Below are 14,424 nucleotides of genomic sequence, written 5' to 3'. Positions count from 1 at the left end.
AAAAGCAAAATTGGCCAGATGGAAAAAGAGATAAGAAAACTCTCTGAGGAGAACAAATCCTTCAGACAAAGAACAGAATTCAGGGAGACTGATGAATTTACCAGAAATCAGGAATCAATACTTCAAAACCAAAAAAATGAAAAATAAGAAAATGTGAAATATCTCATTGAAAAAACAACTGATATGGAAAACAGACTTAGGAAAGATAATTTAAAAATTATTGGAATACCTGAAAGTCATGATCAGGAAAAGAGCCTTCACATCATTTTCAAAGAATTGCTACAGGAAAATTGCCCTGATATTCTAGAAGCAGAGGGCAAAATAGAAATGGAGAGAATCCACAGATTCCCCCCAAGAAAGAGATCCCAAAACAACAACCCCTAGGAATATTATAGCCAAGTTCCAGAACTCCCAAATCAAAGAGAATATATTACAAGCAGACAGAAGGACACAGTTCAAATATCATGGAGCTGCAGTCAGGATCATACAGGAATTAGCAGCAACTACATTGGAAGCTCCTAGGGCTTGGAATATAATATACCGGAAGGCGAAAAGAGCTTAGAATGCAGCCAAGAATGAACTACCCAGCAAGGCTGAATGTCCTCTTCCAGGGAAAAAGATGGACTTTCAATGAACCAGGAGAATTTCAAAGGTTCCTTTTGGAATGGCCAGAGCTGAACAGAAGGTTTGATCTTCAGATACAGGACTCAGGTGAAGCATGGAGATTGGAGGAGAGGGGGAAAATATGAGGGACTTAATGATGATGAACTGCATGTATTCTTGCATAGAAAAATGACACTGATAAAACTCATATGAACCTTCTCAGTTAATAGAGCAGGTAGAGGGAGCTTTTATAGTTGAAGCACAGGAGAAAGCTGAATTCGAAGATAAAATATGGTGTAAAAAATGGAGTCAATAGAAAAAAAGGGAAATGTAATGGGAGAAAGAAAAAGGAGAGGGGGAATAGGCCAAGATATTTCATATAATAAGATTTTTTTTTTATTACAATGAGCTATTGCAATGATATGGAAGGGGGGAGGCAAGGGGGAATGAGGGAACCTTTGCTCTCATCAGAGGTGACTAGGAGAGGAAACAGCATATATACTCAATGGGGTATAGGCATCTGGAGTAAAAAGGAGAGGGGAGCATGGGGAAGGGGTGGGGATGTGAATAAAGGAGGACAGGATGGACCATGGGGGGAGAGTGGTCAGATATAACACATTTTCTTTTTTACTTTTTACTTTTTTACTTTTTTTACTTTTTTACTTCTTGCAAGGGGCCGGGATTGGAAGGCCTGTCCAGGACCATAGGGTCAGGTAGATTCTGGACCTAAGGGGTGGTATGGGGGCTCAGGGCTTCTTGGCCCCAGGACCAGGGATCTGTCTGCTGCGCCACTCAGCGACCCTACAGCAGAGTCAGAGTGAAAGGAGAGAGAAAATATAGTACATGGTAGTGGAGAAATAAGAAAGGAGGGAGTTGTGATCGGCAATGGCAATGTTGGAAAAATATGGAAGCAACTTTTGCGATGGACTTACCATAAGAATGCAATCCACCCATGACAGAGTTGTTGGTGTTGGAACAAAGACTGAAGCACATTTTTTACTATTATTATTTGGGGGAGGGTGCAGGGCAAATGGGGCTGAGTGGCCTGCCTGGGGCCACATAGCAGGGTGATCTTTGGGTGTCTGAGGCTGGATTTGGACCCGGGTGCTCCTGGCTCAGGGGCCAATGCGGGCCAATGCTCTGTCTGCCACCCAGCCACCCTTACTATGATTACTATTTTATTTTATTTTGGGTCTTTTTTTTCCCTTCTTTTTGGTTTTTGCGGGGCAGTGGGGATCGGGTGGCTTGCATGTCACATGGCTGGGTGATTGTTGGGTCTACGGGGCTGGATGTGGGCTCAGGTGCTCATGGCTCCAGGGCTGGTGCTTCGTCCATTGCGCCACTTGGCCATACCTACAATTGTTACTATTATTTTTTTTAATTTTAATTTTTTTTCTCTCCCCTTTACTTTATCGCCCAAGCAAGTCTATATTCATGGGGGTAGGGGTATTTTGTTTACTCTTAAACAAGAATATTTTATTAATGTAAAAAAACATTTGTACAAAATGAGAATTAAAAATAAAATAAAAATAAAAATATTATTTCATTTACATCGACCCTGTGAGATAGATATTGCTATTATTCCTATTTTACAGATAAGAAAATTGAGGCAAAGAGTTTAAGTGCCTTGCTCAGGGTCACACAGCTAGCAAGTATCTGAGGCTAAATTCAAACTCAAGTCTTCTTGATTCAATCCACTGTTCCAGCTAACTACTGTTCTAAAATCTTGTAATTCTGAGAATTTCAAGGAAATCCAGTCTACGGAAGACTTATGGCTTCATCCATTAGTTTATTCATATTTATAATTTTTATTAATCATAGTTTTCCCACAGCTAAAGTTCTACTCTAATGCCTTCCTATAGCATGAAGGTGAGGCTAGCTTTCAGAAGGACAAGCTCCCTCAGGTCCCACCAACTTGCCCTATGAACTTAGTGAGAAGGCTTAATATTGGTGCTTTGAAAATTTGCTTAAGTATTCTTAGAAATGTTTGTCCCCAGTTTGGCTTGAGGGCAATGAATTATTCAGCAACAGTTGGGCTGGGACACTACTATGTTAAATAGTAATAGCTAACATTTATATTATGTTGTTGTTCAGTAGTCACGCATGACTCTTCATGACCCTTTTGGGGTTTTCTTGGCAAAGATACTACAGTGGTTTGCCATTTCCTTCTTTAGCTTATTTTACAGATGATGAATCTCAGGTAAACAGGTCTAAATGACTTACCCAAGGTCACAGATCTAGTTAAGTTTCTAAGACTACATTTGAATTTAGGCCTTCCTGACTTCTGATTCCTCTACTCATTATACTGGCTAGCTGCCCTAACATTTTCAGAGCATTTTACAAATATTCTCTCACTAAATCCTCACCAAGGCAGTTGATATTGTCTTCACTGTACAGATGAAGAAACTGAAGCTAAGTTTAAGTGAGTTGCCAGGGGTTACACAGATAGTAAATGAGGGAGGATTTGAACCTAAGTCTTCCTGATTTCAAATCCAGTGTTCCTTTCACCCCCCCATAAGATTATAATGCTATTCAGTATGATATACACATCCAAGAGCAAAAGGCTAAAAGCAGAAACGCAATCTCTAATAATCTCTCAAAGTTAATGATCTGTGTAATTACCAATGCTATCAATAAAAAAAGTAGCATAGTAATGAGGTAGTACCATAATAGAAGGCACACAGTCACAGGACAAGTTATTCAGAGGAACACACAAGTCAATACCTCTCTACTTGGGCCCTAACTGAATAGAGACAGAACAGATATTCTAGTCAATTAAACAAGCATTTAAAGTATACTCTTGGGCGGCTAGGTGGTGCAGTGGATAGAACCCACCCTGGAGTCAGGAGTACCTGAGTTCAAATCCAGCCTCAGACACTTAATAATTATCTCGCTGTGTGACCTTGGGCAAGCCACTTAACTCCATTGCCTTGCAAAAAACAAAACAAAAAACAATGAAGTATCCTCTTTACACAGAGAACAGTATTAAACTATGGAGAAGGTTCAAAGCTCAGATGAGACATCTTTGCTATTCTCGTGTCACTTACTGCTCAGGAGGGAGACAAAGGAGCAGTACTACCACATGTGTATTAGAGCTGAGAATGAACAAAGCTTGGGCAAATCACTTAACCTGTCTTGGTCTCAGTTTCCTTATCTACAAGGATGTTTGGACTAGATGACCTTTATGGTCCAAATCTATAGTCCAACCATGCCAAAAATAATAATAAATAAGGATATATATATATATATGTATATATACACACACATGCACACACCCATGTTAGCTTCTAGTCTGTAGGCTCCTCTCTTATTTCAAGAAAGCTATGAGAGGACAGTTAGGTGATGCTGTGGATAGAACACAGGGTCTGGGGTTAGAAAGATTTGAGTTCAAATTTTACCTCAGATCCTAACTGGTTGTGTGCCCCTAGGGAAGTCATTTAACCCCTACTTGCCTCAGTTCCTCATTTGTAAAATGGGGATACACTAGAGAAGGAAATGGCAAACTACTCCAGTTATCTTTGCCAAGAAAATGTCCATTGGATCATAAGGAATTGGACACTACTGAACAGTAACAAGGAGAAATCTAGTAGCTCATGACTGATTTCCTCCCATGATGAATTAATTTCCAGAATGTGATCAAGCCAAGAAACTGAAAACAGTCACTAGTATACACCTCTACTAACATTCTGTTTTTCCAATTTGTCAGCATTGCCCTTATATGCCAACTTCCTATCCAATGAGAACCTGGAAAAGGGATGGCATGGCACAAATGCTAAATTCCCCACCCAGAAGGAAGGATGCTGATCCTGTATTACTCTATTTTTTTCAAAGCAAATGGGTAAAAACCAAACAGAACCATGTAAAGTCTACAAAAATAAAACAAAACAAAAAAAAAAATTCCCTTTAGAGGAAAGAACAGTATCATGTAAGAAATTACTACCAACTCAAATGTATTCTTACTCTGATTTCTTGACTATTTAAGATGAAGCTGAGCAAGAGAAAAAAATTTTAGTCAAACACTTTCATGTTTCAGTCAAACTTTACAGACTTTTCTTTGAAAAAATGCAATGTATTATTCCTCCCTTTGGCCAGTCTGGAGTTTTTTATGAGGTATCTTAATGGGGGAAGGGGGGTGGAATGAAAACATAACAAAGTTGAACATTTTTAAAATATTTGCTTTAATATATACTTAATACCATACATATATTCTGGGCAGCATGGTAATATAATGGATAGAGCATCAGGTCTAGAATCAGGAGACTCATCTTCCTGAGTTCAAATCTGATCTCACTTACTAGCTGTGTGACCCTGGGAAAGTCACATTATCTTGTTTGTCTCAGTTCTTCATCTGTAAAATAAGTTGAAGAAGGAAATGGCAAACTACTCTAGTATCTTTGCCTAGAAAACCCAAAGATGTTATAAAGAGTCAGATAACAAAAATATACATATATGTGGGCATGTGAACATACGTTATAACATCACATACATCTATATAGTCATTAAAACATTTGTAAAGCCTTCCCTATGCTAGGCTGAAAATAAAAGGGTAGAAAACAGTGCCTGCTCCCAAGAAGCAAATAGTCTAACAGGGGAGACAATATGCAAATCAATAATGTACAAGATAGATAGATAGATAGATATAAAAGAGAGTGCATATATATAAATATATATATGGTTCTATGTCGACTAGATGTATACATGTAGTGCTATATATGTATATGATAATATTGTATAATATAAATGTATTTATGTGTTTATATATTGATACATAAATATATGAGCTATAGGGATGGTTGAAGTAAATTATTTTATTTCTTGAAATCCACCAAAAGGGATTGGGGTTATTATTCTTTTATCTTTATGGAATCTTAAAGTTCATTTCCACCCCCTCTCATACAGAATTTCCAGTTTGATTCTTTAATATAAACAACAGTTCAAGTCATTAATTGATTACACCTGAATATACAGGAAGTAAAACTGTACTAGCTCTCTCACCTGATCATCTTATTCTTTTTTTCCCTTTTTGTACTTGGTTAACATGAATCCTGGATTGCAACTAATTTCTTGAACAAAGAGCACTGAATTATTTGTTTTGGATAAAAGAACTATGAAAAACTGCAAGGAACTTGAAAAATGAATAGGGAGAAAAAAAGAAAGAAAATGAATAGGGGATAAGAATAAAGGTAGGGGAGAGATTTAACCTAAGAGCAAAACTTATCCTGCACAGTTTAAAAAATACCCTCAAGAAAGAGAAAATACTGGATTGAAGCAGCCTGGCTATCTTTTTTTTTCCCTTAGTACTAAAGAAGTAATTTCCTGGCCCACCCCCTCCATCAACAGAATCATTTGTCTGACCTACTTCCATGGAAGCAGAAAAAAAATGCAGAAGTTGCCTTATGAGTCTTATTTTAGTCCAAGTCTTTTGTTCAAGCAACTTTCAAGTGCTTCTTGACCAAAAGGAACTCTTTAAACAGGTTGTGGCAAAGGGGCAGGCACACTCATGTAGAGAAATCAAAGCTTCTCTAGGGAGGATTGGAGGAGATGGTATTTGGAAACATTCTAGTCTTTATTATTTTTTTCGTTGTTTTTTGGGGTTTTTTTGTTTTTAGGTTTTTGCAAGAGGCTTGCCCAAGGCCACACAGGTAGGCAATCACCAAGTGTCTGAGGCAGGATTCGAACCCAGGCACCCCTGACTCCAGGGCCGGCACTCCATCCACTGCACCACCCAGCCACCCCCATTCTAGGCTTTATTACCAAAAAAGATTTCCAAAAACTTATATTACATGCAATATTTTATACAACAAAATTCCAACATGAAAACAAAGGCATTTGATATTCTCTTGTAAGTACTTTATAACAGATCTGACAGGATCTTTAGCATTTCTTTTTAAAGGGTTAAAACATTTTCACAAATTATCTGGGAACTAGGGGTTTCTCCTTGAACTAAATTCAATTATTGCCTCCATTTTGCAGAAAATGAAATTAAATCACCCAGAAGTTTAGTAGGAATAGGGACAAGCCTTTTGTGACTTCATTGGTATAGAGAAATCATAGATGAGAAAATTCTTTTCACCAATGTAATTCTTTTCACCAGTACCTTTTCAGCCAATTAGTCTTAGAGAGTTGCCCTAAAAACTGAAAGTATTTTTCCCCATTAAATGTCAAAGACTGACTTGAACTCAAGTCTGCCTCATGTTGAGGCCAGCTCACTGTAGTCAGAGGTCTCTTAATTCCATGGTTTAATGTTCTTTCCACTAGGTTATGTATGCCACTTCCCAGAAGGAAGGCTAACCCATAATAATATAGTAACTTGGAAAAAACAGAAGACCCTACCTTTTTTGGTAAAGAAAAATAAATTTCTACTTTTATGGATTCATACATAAACATTTTTTAATGATCAACATTAGGGACAGAGACAAACTAATATAATATTTACTACAAAGACCACAAAAATTCTCACACTACCACTCTTTGAAGATCTGACTTTTAAAAAACGAGAAAAGCAATTTGGACATAGCACAAGTCACCACATTGTAGTAATTTAAAATTTTACCAGTTTTTGAGGATGGTGTGGATAATGGATAAAAAATAAAACTAATCCAGCTTCACTAACAGTGTATTCCTGCCCAATCAATGCACAGTCAGGCGACAGATTTTTTTTTTACTAGTGTACATTTTTTCCACAGGACAAATTCAAATGTAAAATTAAAAAAGCACAAACATACATTCAATTTTAGATAAACAGAAAAGAAATACTAAAATAATTGTAAAAGTCATTTCTAGGAAAGGACTTTAAAGGCACCATTTTAGAGAACATTAAATGCATTGTCAGTTCTTTATAACTTTATCAAACTTCCCAATAAATTTAATAAAAGAAAACACATCTAACATTATTATGACGATTATTTCATAAAAATGAACATGGTGGAAAGATGTCTGTGCCCACAAAGCAGTCAACTATAGTATACATCAGACTCAAATTAGTAAATGGAAAGTAGAAAACTGCCCATTTTCATAATACTAAAGGAAGAGAACCAACACTGAGCACAAAAATTCTTAAATTCAAATCTATAATTTGAATTAATTAGTATTTTGACAACTGAATTTCAATATAATTTTTGTAAATCTGTATATTTTATATGTGAATTTTAAAACATTATTCAGAAGAATGCCTAGGTTTTTTCATAGGGAAATTCATGACATCCAGGCAAGAGGTCTATGACACCAAAACAGGGTTAAGAATCTTGCCCTACCTTCCAAAAGAACATTGATGAATTAAATGAGGTACTAAAGCCTTTTTTCTTGGCTGAAAACTGACAAAGACCAAGAACCAGTTACTTTTTAACTGGGAGACACCCAAGAATGAAGGAAAGAAACCTCTTTAGCCCAGCTGATGAAGTTGTAGGTAGTCCCCATAGGGATGTTTTCTCATAGACACATAGAATGTTTGAATTGCAAAGAGACTTCATACATCATCTGATCCTACTTTTTCTTTCTACTGAACTGAAAAAGCATCCAAAAAGGGGGAAGTAGTTTCACCAATGTCACAAAACAAAGACCCAAATCACCAAATGGGAACTAAGGTACACTAAAGTTCACAGAAGATGAAGGGGAGGAAAAGAGAAGGATACTTCATTATATAGAGAGCTATTTTTTTTCAAATGTTATCTTACTTGAGTCTCACAACAGTGGTGTGAGGTAGGTGCTGCTCCTATCCCTATTTTACAGTTAAGGAAACTGAGACAAAGAGAGTTTAAGTGATTTGTTCAAGGTCACACAACCAGTAAATGACTGCAGTCACATCTGAACTCTGGTCTTCCTGACTCCCTAGCCTGCACAGCATACTATCAGCTCATAGGTGCTCCCTTCCTTTTAACCTGAGTTGATCAAAGATGGTCTTGGATTTGGGACTCTTGAGAGAGCTTTTCTTCCTCATGGGATCATAGATCTAGAGCTCGAAAACCCTTCGGTTGTCCAACCCTCCTCCCATTTACAGAAGAGGAAACGGGGGGGGGGGGGGGGGGGGAACAGTTGCCATCTAGTCCAACCTTATCTCCATTTTAAAGATGAGGAAACCGTGGCTCAGGGACGTTAGGGAACTTACTCAAAAACACAGATAAAGAGAGTTCAACATGAAAGTCTTAATAAGTCCACATCCAGCGCTCTTTCTAGGTAGCTAGTGCACAGGGCTGGACTAGGAGACAGGGCAAACCTGCGTTTAAAATTCAACCCCCATACTTTTTCACTAGCTGTGTGGCCCTGGCAAGTCACTTAACTGCTCCCTGCCTCAGTTTCCTCACTTGAAAAATGGGGATAAAAATAACAACCGCCAGGCTTATTTTGAAGCTAAAATTAAAAGTTTGCGAAGTGCTCTGAAACCCTTAAGGCGAGATCTAAATGCTCGCTATTACGATGTCTCCGTCTTGTGCAACGGAAGCTTGGAGAGCTAGAGAGCAGACTATGGATTGTTCACTGACCATGACTGAGGATAGTGGGAAACAGGAGAGTGACAGCTATACTCCCCGCTCACCCTCAGAGCTTCCATGGGGGTGGGAAGTGGCAAGTGTGAGGACCGCTCTCCCGAGGAAAACTCTCAGGGCCGCGGCGGCAAGGTTTGGCCAGAAGTCTGAATTACCAAGTGTTAGGACTGCATGGGTGGGCACACCAAGGGGGGAAGGGGGACGGGAGGGGACCCCCAGACTGGCCCCTTTCTTGGAGAATGGGGGATGCGCGTGCAAGAGGAGGCGCCGGAACTCGGGCGAGACCCCCACTGTCACGCACGCCTTGTGCTCCGCGGCCAGACAAGCTTACCCACTCCGCGGGGACTCCCTACGCGGCCTCAACGTCGGGGAATTCGGGAAGAGACTCGGGGAAGATTCCGCGCGGGGGCTGCGCCCCGGCGAGGAAAGGGAGTAGAAAGAAGAGTGGCGCGTGGGGGGGGCGCCCCCAGATTCTCCCTCCTCCGTCACAGACGGGCTCCACGAGGCGCTCCATCCCGCTTTGGTGCGGGGGCTCCGGGTCCCGGAACGCCTCCTTTCCCTCCCTCCCTCCCTCCCCGCTCCGGGTCAAGGTCAAGGGCTCCCAGGTACAGGGACCTTCCCCGTCCTCCCCGGGGCTCACTCCCACGGGCGGCCGGGGCGGCTCAGTTTACCTCGGGTGTCCCCTGCCTCTCGCCCCTCCGGGCGCTCTTTCTCGTGGGTCAGCGCTCCCGCGGCAGCTGCGGCATGCCCGCTCTCCGGGGTCTTGGGCTCAGGGCTGGTGCGGAGGCCCCATCGGAGGCCGGGGCGAGACGCGCCGGGGGAAGGGGAGCCAGGCGCCGGCCGGGGGAGGTGGGGTTCGCCGCCCGGGCCAGCCCGCGGCTCCTCCGCTCCGAGCCGCTCTTTGTGTCCGTCCCCCACTCCCAGCCCCTCCGGGCCGCCTGGCACCGCCCCTGCCCCCGCCCCTTCCTCTGCTCCCCTCCACCCTCCAGCCCGGCGGGGGAAGGAGAGAAGCGCTGGGGGAGCACAAAGGCGCAAACCCCCACCCCCACCCCACGGCTCCCTTTGCTGGGCAACCTTTCCAATACACACGCGTTACCTCGGCCCTTTTCCCATTTTTTCCTGCTCCTCCTTCCAGGAGAGCAGAAGGGTGACTGAAAGCTGGGGGCTGGGGAAAAGTAGAAAGTCCGGGTTCGAGTAGTAGGTCCCCTCCGGGCCTCATTGGTAGAAAGTTCTGGTCTCAGTCTACCCAACGGTACGCCTATGACCGAAAAGGTTTCTTGGAACTTTCCAAACCCCTTAACTCACTTCGGAGGCACCATGTGTTCTGGCAGAAGGGAGCTTTGTCATTGCAAAGTCCTTTTATCTTCCTTGTCTTCTCGGATCCCGGCTACAGCTTTGTGGGCTAGGAAAGGCAAAGTTATAAGCACACACACCCCCACCCCCCACTCAACGGCTGACTAAACCCAAAAGCAGAGAAGCTGTGGAACTTGAAATTCAACTGAACGAATTTTACCACTATTTATCTATAGAGATGGTCTGTGGTCGGCATTAATGAGGTTTCCATATTAGGAGCTTCCCCCTGTGAAATTCCAGGCTCTTGAGAAGCCGCTTGATACTGCAGATAGGGCTGGCCGCCAGCTCCAGGTCTGATCTGGTTCATGTTGACTGTGTGACCAAGGGCGAGTTAATCTCACAGTCCTCCCACCAAAGACTCCCTAAAATGATAAGTTACAGACTAGTCGCTGAGCTGTATTGGTAGGGTGTTCAGGAGCTCCCCACATTGGGGAAATCACAGGTCTGTCTGCTCCCCTCCCTCAAACAAACAAACAAAAAACCTCTGGGCCTTCACGCGTTTTCTACATTATATGCACTACTGGGTTTTGGTTTTAATCTTGATCTGTGATTTTGTAGCTTTTGGAAGGTTCACGTAATAGTAATATGTCAACAAAGAAACAAATAACTAATTTTTAGAGTTAAGATCATGCAAGTTTTCCCAGCTTCCTCTGAAACCATTCCCTTATCATTTCCCTTCAATCACATCCAAAGACCATAATTTGTTCAATCATTCCTTAATTGATGGGTGCTCCAGAGTTAAATGACTTGCCTAGGGTGTCAGAGAAAAGACTAGAACTTAAGTTCTCCAGTCTCAAAGGTCAAGTCTCTAAACCACTACTTTGTGCTGCCCTGGAGATGCAAAGATAAAATAAAACTGTTCCTATCCTCAGGGACTTTTTTTAAAAGATTTTTCAAGGCAATGGGGTTAAGTGGCTCGCCCAAGGCCACAAGGCCTTAAGTGTCTGAAGGAGGATTTGAAGTCCGGTACTCCAGACTCCAGGGCCGGGCCACCTAGCCACCCCCACCCCCGCCAGGGACTTTAAATAAACCAGTCCTTCAGCTCCCAACTGTAACTCAGATTTCCAATTTCATGCATATGAGGCTGATAAGGACTTTAAAAGCCATTTCATCCTACCTCACTTTACAGATAAGGAGGATGATATTTGTCCTTAACTCTTGAAGATCATGATGAGCACAGGGATTGGATTTGAGTAAGGGAATGCTGTGCTAACTCACCAGACTCACTTTCTCCTCCAGTCATCTATCTGGTCCAGTGGCCAGATATGAATCAAGAAGATTGGAGGTGGCCCTGGAGGAGAGACGATCGGAGTTAAAGTGACTTGTCCAAGGTCACACAGCTAGTATCAAGTGTCTGAAGCTGAATTCAAACTCCCCTCTTCCTGACTCCAAGGCCAGTACTCTATTCCATGTACCACCATCTGCACTCACAAGAAGAAGAAAAGAAAGCAATGAATACTCGGAATACAGGACATATTTATCACATTAAGCATTCACAGTAACTAATCACTGAAAAAAAAGTAATAAACACTCAAAAGAAAATATTTTTCTGAGGAGAAAAAAAAATGTAACAAAAAGTCCAAGAGCTGCAATTTAGTTTTTCCACTATCTTCATTTATGATCACAAAGCCTTTAACTCGGTTCTGCATTCCTGGCTTATTCATATTTTGCAATGAGAACTCTAACGTGTTTGATCCCATGTAGAAAAATAGTTCCTTAAGTAAATCTCTAACATAATTATTATAAGAGCAACCAATTTAAAGTGTCAACTTCCAGAGAAAAATTAAATTCCTTTATGCTTCTACCTAGCTCTAAATTAATTATCTTCTCTCCTAAATATCATTTCCAAGTTAAACTGGGCGACATACCTCAGCATTTTATCAATATGTTAACAAAGAAACAGTGAACAAATAGCTCTCCCTTAGACCTGGAATTCACTCCCTTCCTCTTTTACTTTCACCTTTTATCTCCATAATTGTAACTGCTAAGTCGTGGAGATTTGTGGACTCTTCAGACATAGTTTTACTATGCCCCACCCCCATCCCAGTGCACTTTGACAAAACAACTTCAAACAGGATTCAATAATTTAATTTGTAAAGACTGTTAAAAATCTGATGAGAGGCTGATACTTTATCCTCTTAAGAACAAGTAACAGTTAACAATTTTACTATTTGAGCTTTTCATAAGCCACCTTGTCTTAGCACAGTCTACCTCACTTTAAGGTCTCAAAAGCCAACCTAGTAAAACTTGGTCTCCTGATTTGGGTGATTATCTTCCTTTCCCTGCTGCCAATCAACTCAACTCAATGACCTCTTGAACTCTCCAAGTTGCTTCTGAACCAGGACACTTTCTTCTTCTTCTACACTGATACTCAGTTACCTAAGGAAACACAAAGAGAAAAAGGAAGCTGGGAGTCTAGGTACAAGCTTGTCTAGAGTAATTGCTATACTGGCTGTTATGATGTCTGAATGGGTATGACTCCCACCCTTTGCTGGAAATCTGAGCTGCCAATTGGGGGGTAAAAGAAAGAAAGCATCAACTAAAAGTTGCTTCTCCTTTTAACTGATGAAACATCTCTTCACTGCCATTCTCAAGAGGTGAAGGGTTTTCCACTCAGGGTTTTCTATGTCATACCTAAATATTGAACCTTTTGAGCTCTGGGACCCCACATAAGCAGAAGTATCCAGGAAGTTCATCATTCACAAAAGACCCAGGTACAGAGTCACTATATCCTGAGACTCCCCTTAAGTATTCAGAATAATTCAAATTCAATTCAATTCAACCTCATATATTAAGAGGCTTTATTATTATTATTATTATTATTATTATTACTATTACTATATGGCAGGTATTAGTGTATCACTGAATCTGGCCTTCCTTTCCATACTCTTTATACATTACTATTTAGGTATCTAGGTGGTACAGTAGATAGAGTTGGACATGAAGTCAGAGACAAGAATTCAAATCCAGCCTCAGAAATCTATTACCCTTGTGACCCTGGAAAAGTCATTTAACCACTATCTTTCTCAGTTTACTCACCTTAAAAAGAAGATAATAATAGCCCCTGCCTCCAGAGATTGTTGTTTGTATTAAGTGATATAACATGTGTAAAGTGTTGTTATTATTATTATTATTATTATTATTATTATTATTAACTATATGCTAGCTATTACTAACTATATAAACTAGTTGCTAGATACTCTAACTTCCAGTTAGACCAGAATTCTTGCAGTCTATATGCATTTTCTCTTCTTTTATTTTTTGTTTTTGCTAGGCAATGTGATTAAGTGACTTGCCCAAGGTCACACAGCCAAGGATTAAGTGTCTGAGACTAGGACTGGTGCTCTATTCACCACACCACCTAACTATCCCTAAATTTTCTCTTTTCCTAGGTCTTTGCCCTGGCTCTCCCTTAGACCTGGAATTCACTCCCTTTCTCTTTTACTTTCACCTTTTATCTCCACAATTGTAAAGCTACAACTCCTTCAAAATTCAGCTCAAAGCTCAGGATCAGAGGAGGGCACAGTGGATAAAGTACCAGCCCTGGAGTCAGGGGGATCTGAGTTCAAATTCAGCCTTGGATACTTAATAATTGTCTAGCTGTATGACAGGCAAGTCACTTAAACCCCATTGCCTTAAATAAATAAGAATCAAAAAAAAGTCAGAGAAGATGAAATAATAACATATAACATATAACAATAACCCAATCCTGCCCATTTCCCAAGTTCAACCCATCCATTTCTAACCAGCAATCAAGAATATGTATTATCCAGTCTATTCTCATCTGTATAATTTCTCTGATTTCCATTTGCACTTGGATAAATGAGTATATATATGCTCTTTGTATGTCATGGTCTTTGTATAACTGACATTTTTGTTTAGAGTCAAGTCTTGATTATATCCTTTCTGCTTAAGAATTAAGTCCTTTATGTTTCTGCCTAGCCCTAAGAGTTTACAGATGGAAGGGCAGTTAGAATAGCACAAGGGC

General features: G+C 40.8%; 1 protein-coding gene across 5 annotated transcripts in view; it reads right to left on the bottom strand.

The window, feature by feature from the left end:
• NINL (ninein like) overlaps window positions 1–10,501 on the bottom strand; it is a 205,954-nt gene extending 195,453 nt beyond the window's left edge. The window contains exon 1 of one of the 5 annotated variants that reach the window (XM_074209293.1): window positions 10,389–10,501. The gene's annotated coding sequence lies outside the window, so the exon portion shown is untranslated. Of the gene's footprint in view, window positions 1–9,414; window positions 9,593–9,754; window positions 9,913–10,179; window positions 10,362–10,388 lie in introns of those variants that run through there. The other 4 variants (XM_074209291.1, XM_074209290.1, XM_074209295.1 and 1 more) reach the window with 4 other exon arrangements.
• Window positions 10,502–14,424: the final 3,923 nt, after the last annotated feature.

The sequence above is a fragment of the Macrotis lagotis genome, chromosome 1 (assembly GCF_037893015.1).
Source record: "Macrotis lagotis isolate mMagLag1 chromosome 1, bilby.v1.9.chrom.fasta, whole genome shotgun sequence".
Classification (NCBI taxonomy): domain Eukaryota; kingdom Metazoa; phylum Chordata; class Mammalia; order Peramelemorphia; family Peramelidae; genus Macrotis; species Macrotis lagotis.
The sequence above is the reverse complement of the archived record's forward strand: the minus strand, read 5'-3'. Positions and strand labels throughout refer to the sequence as shown.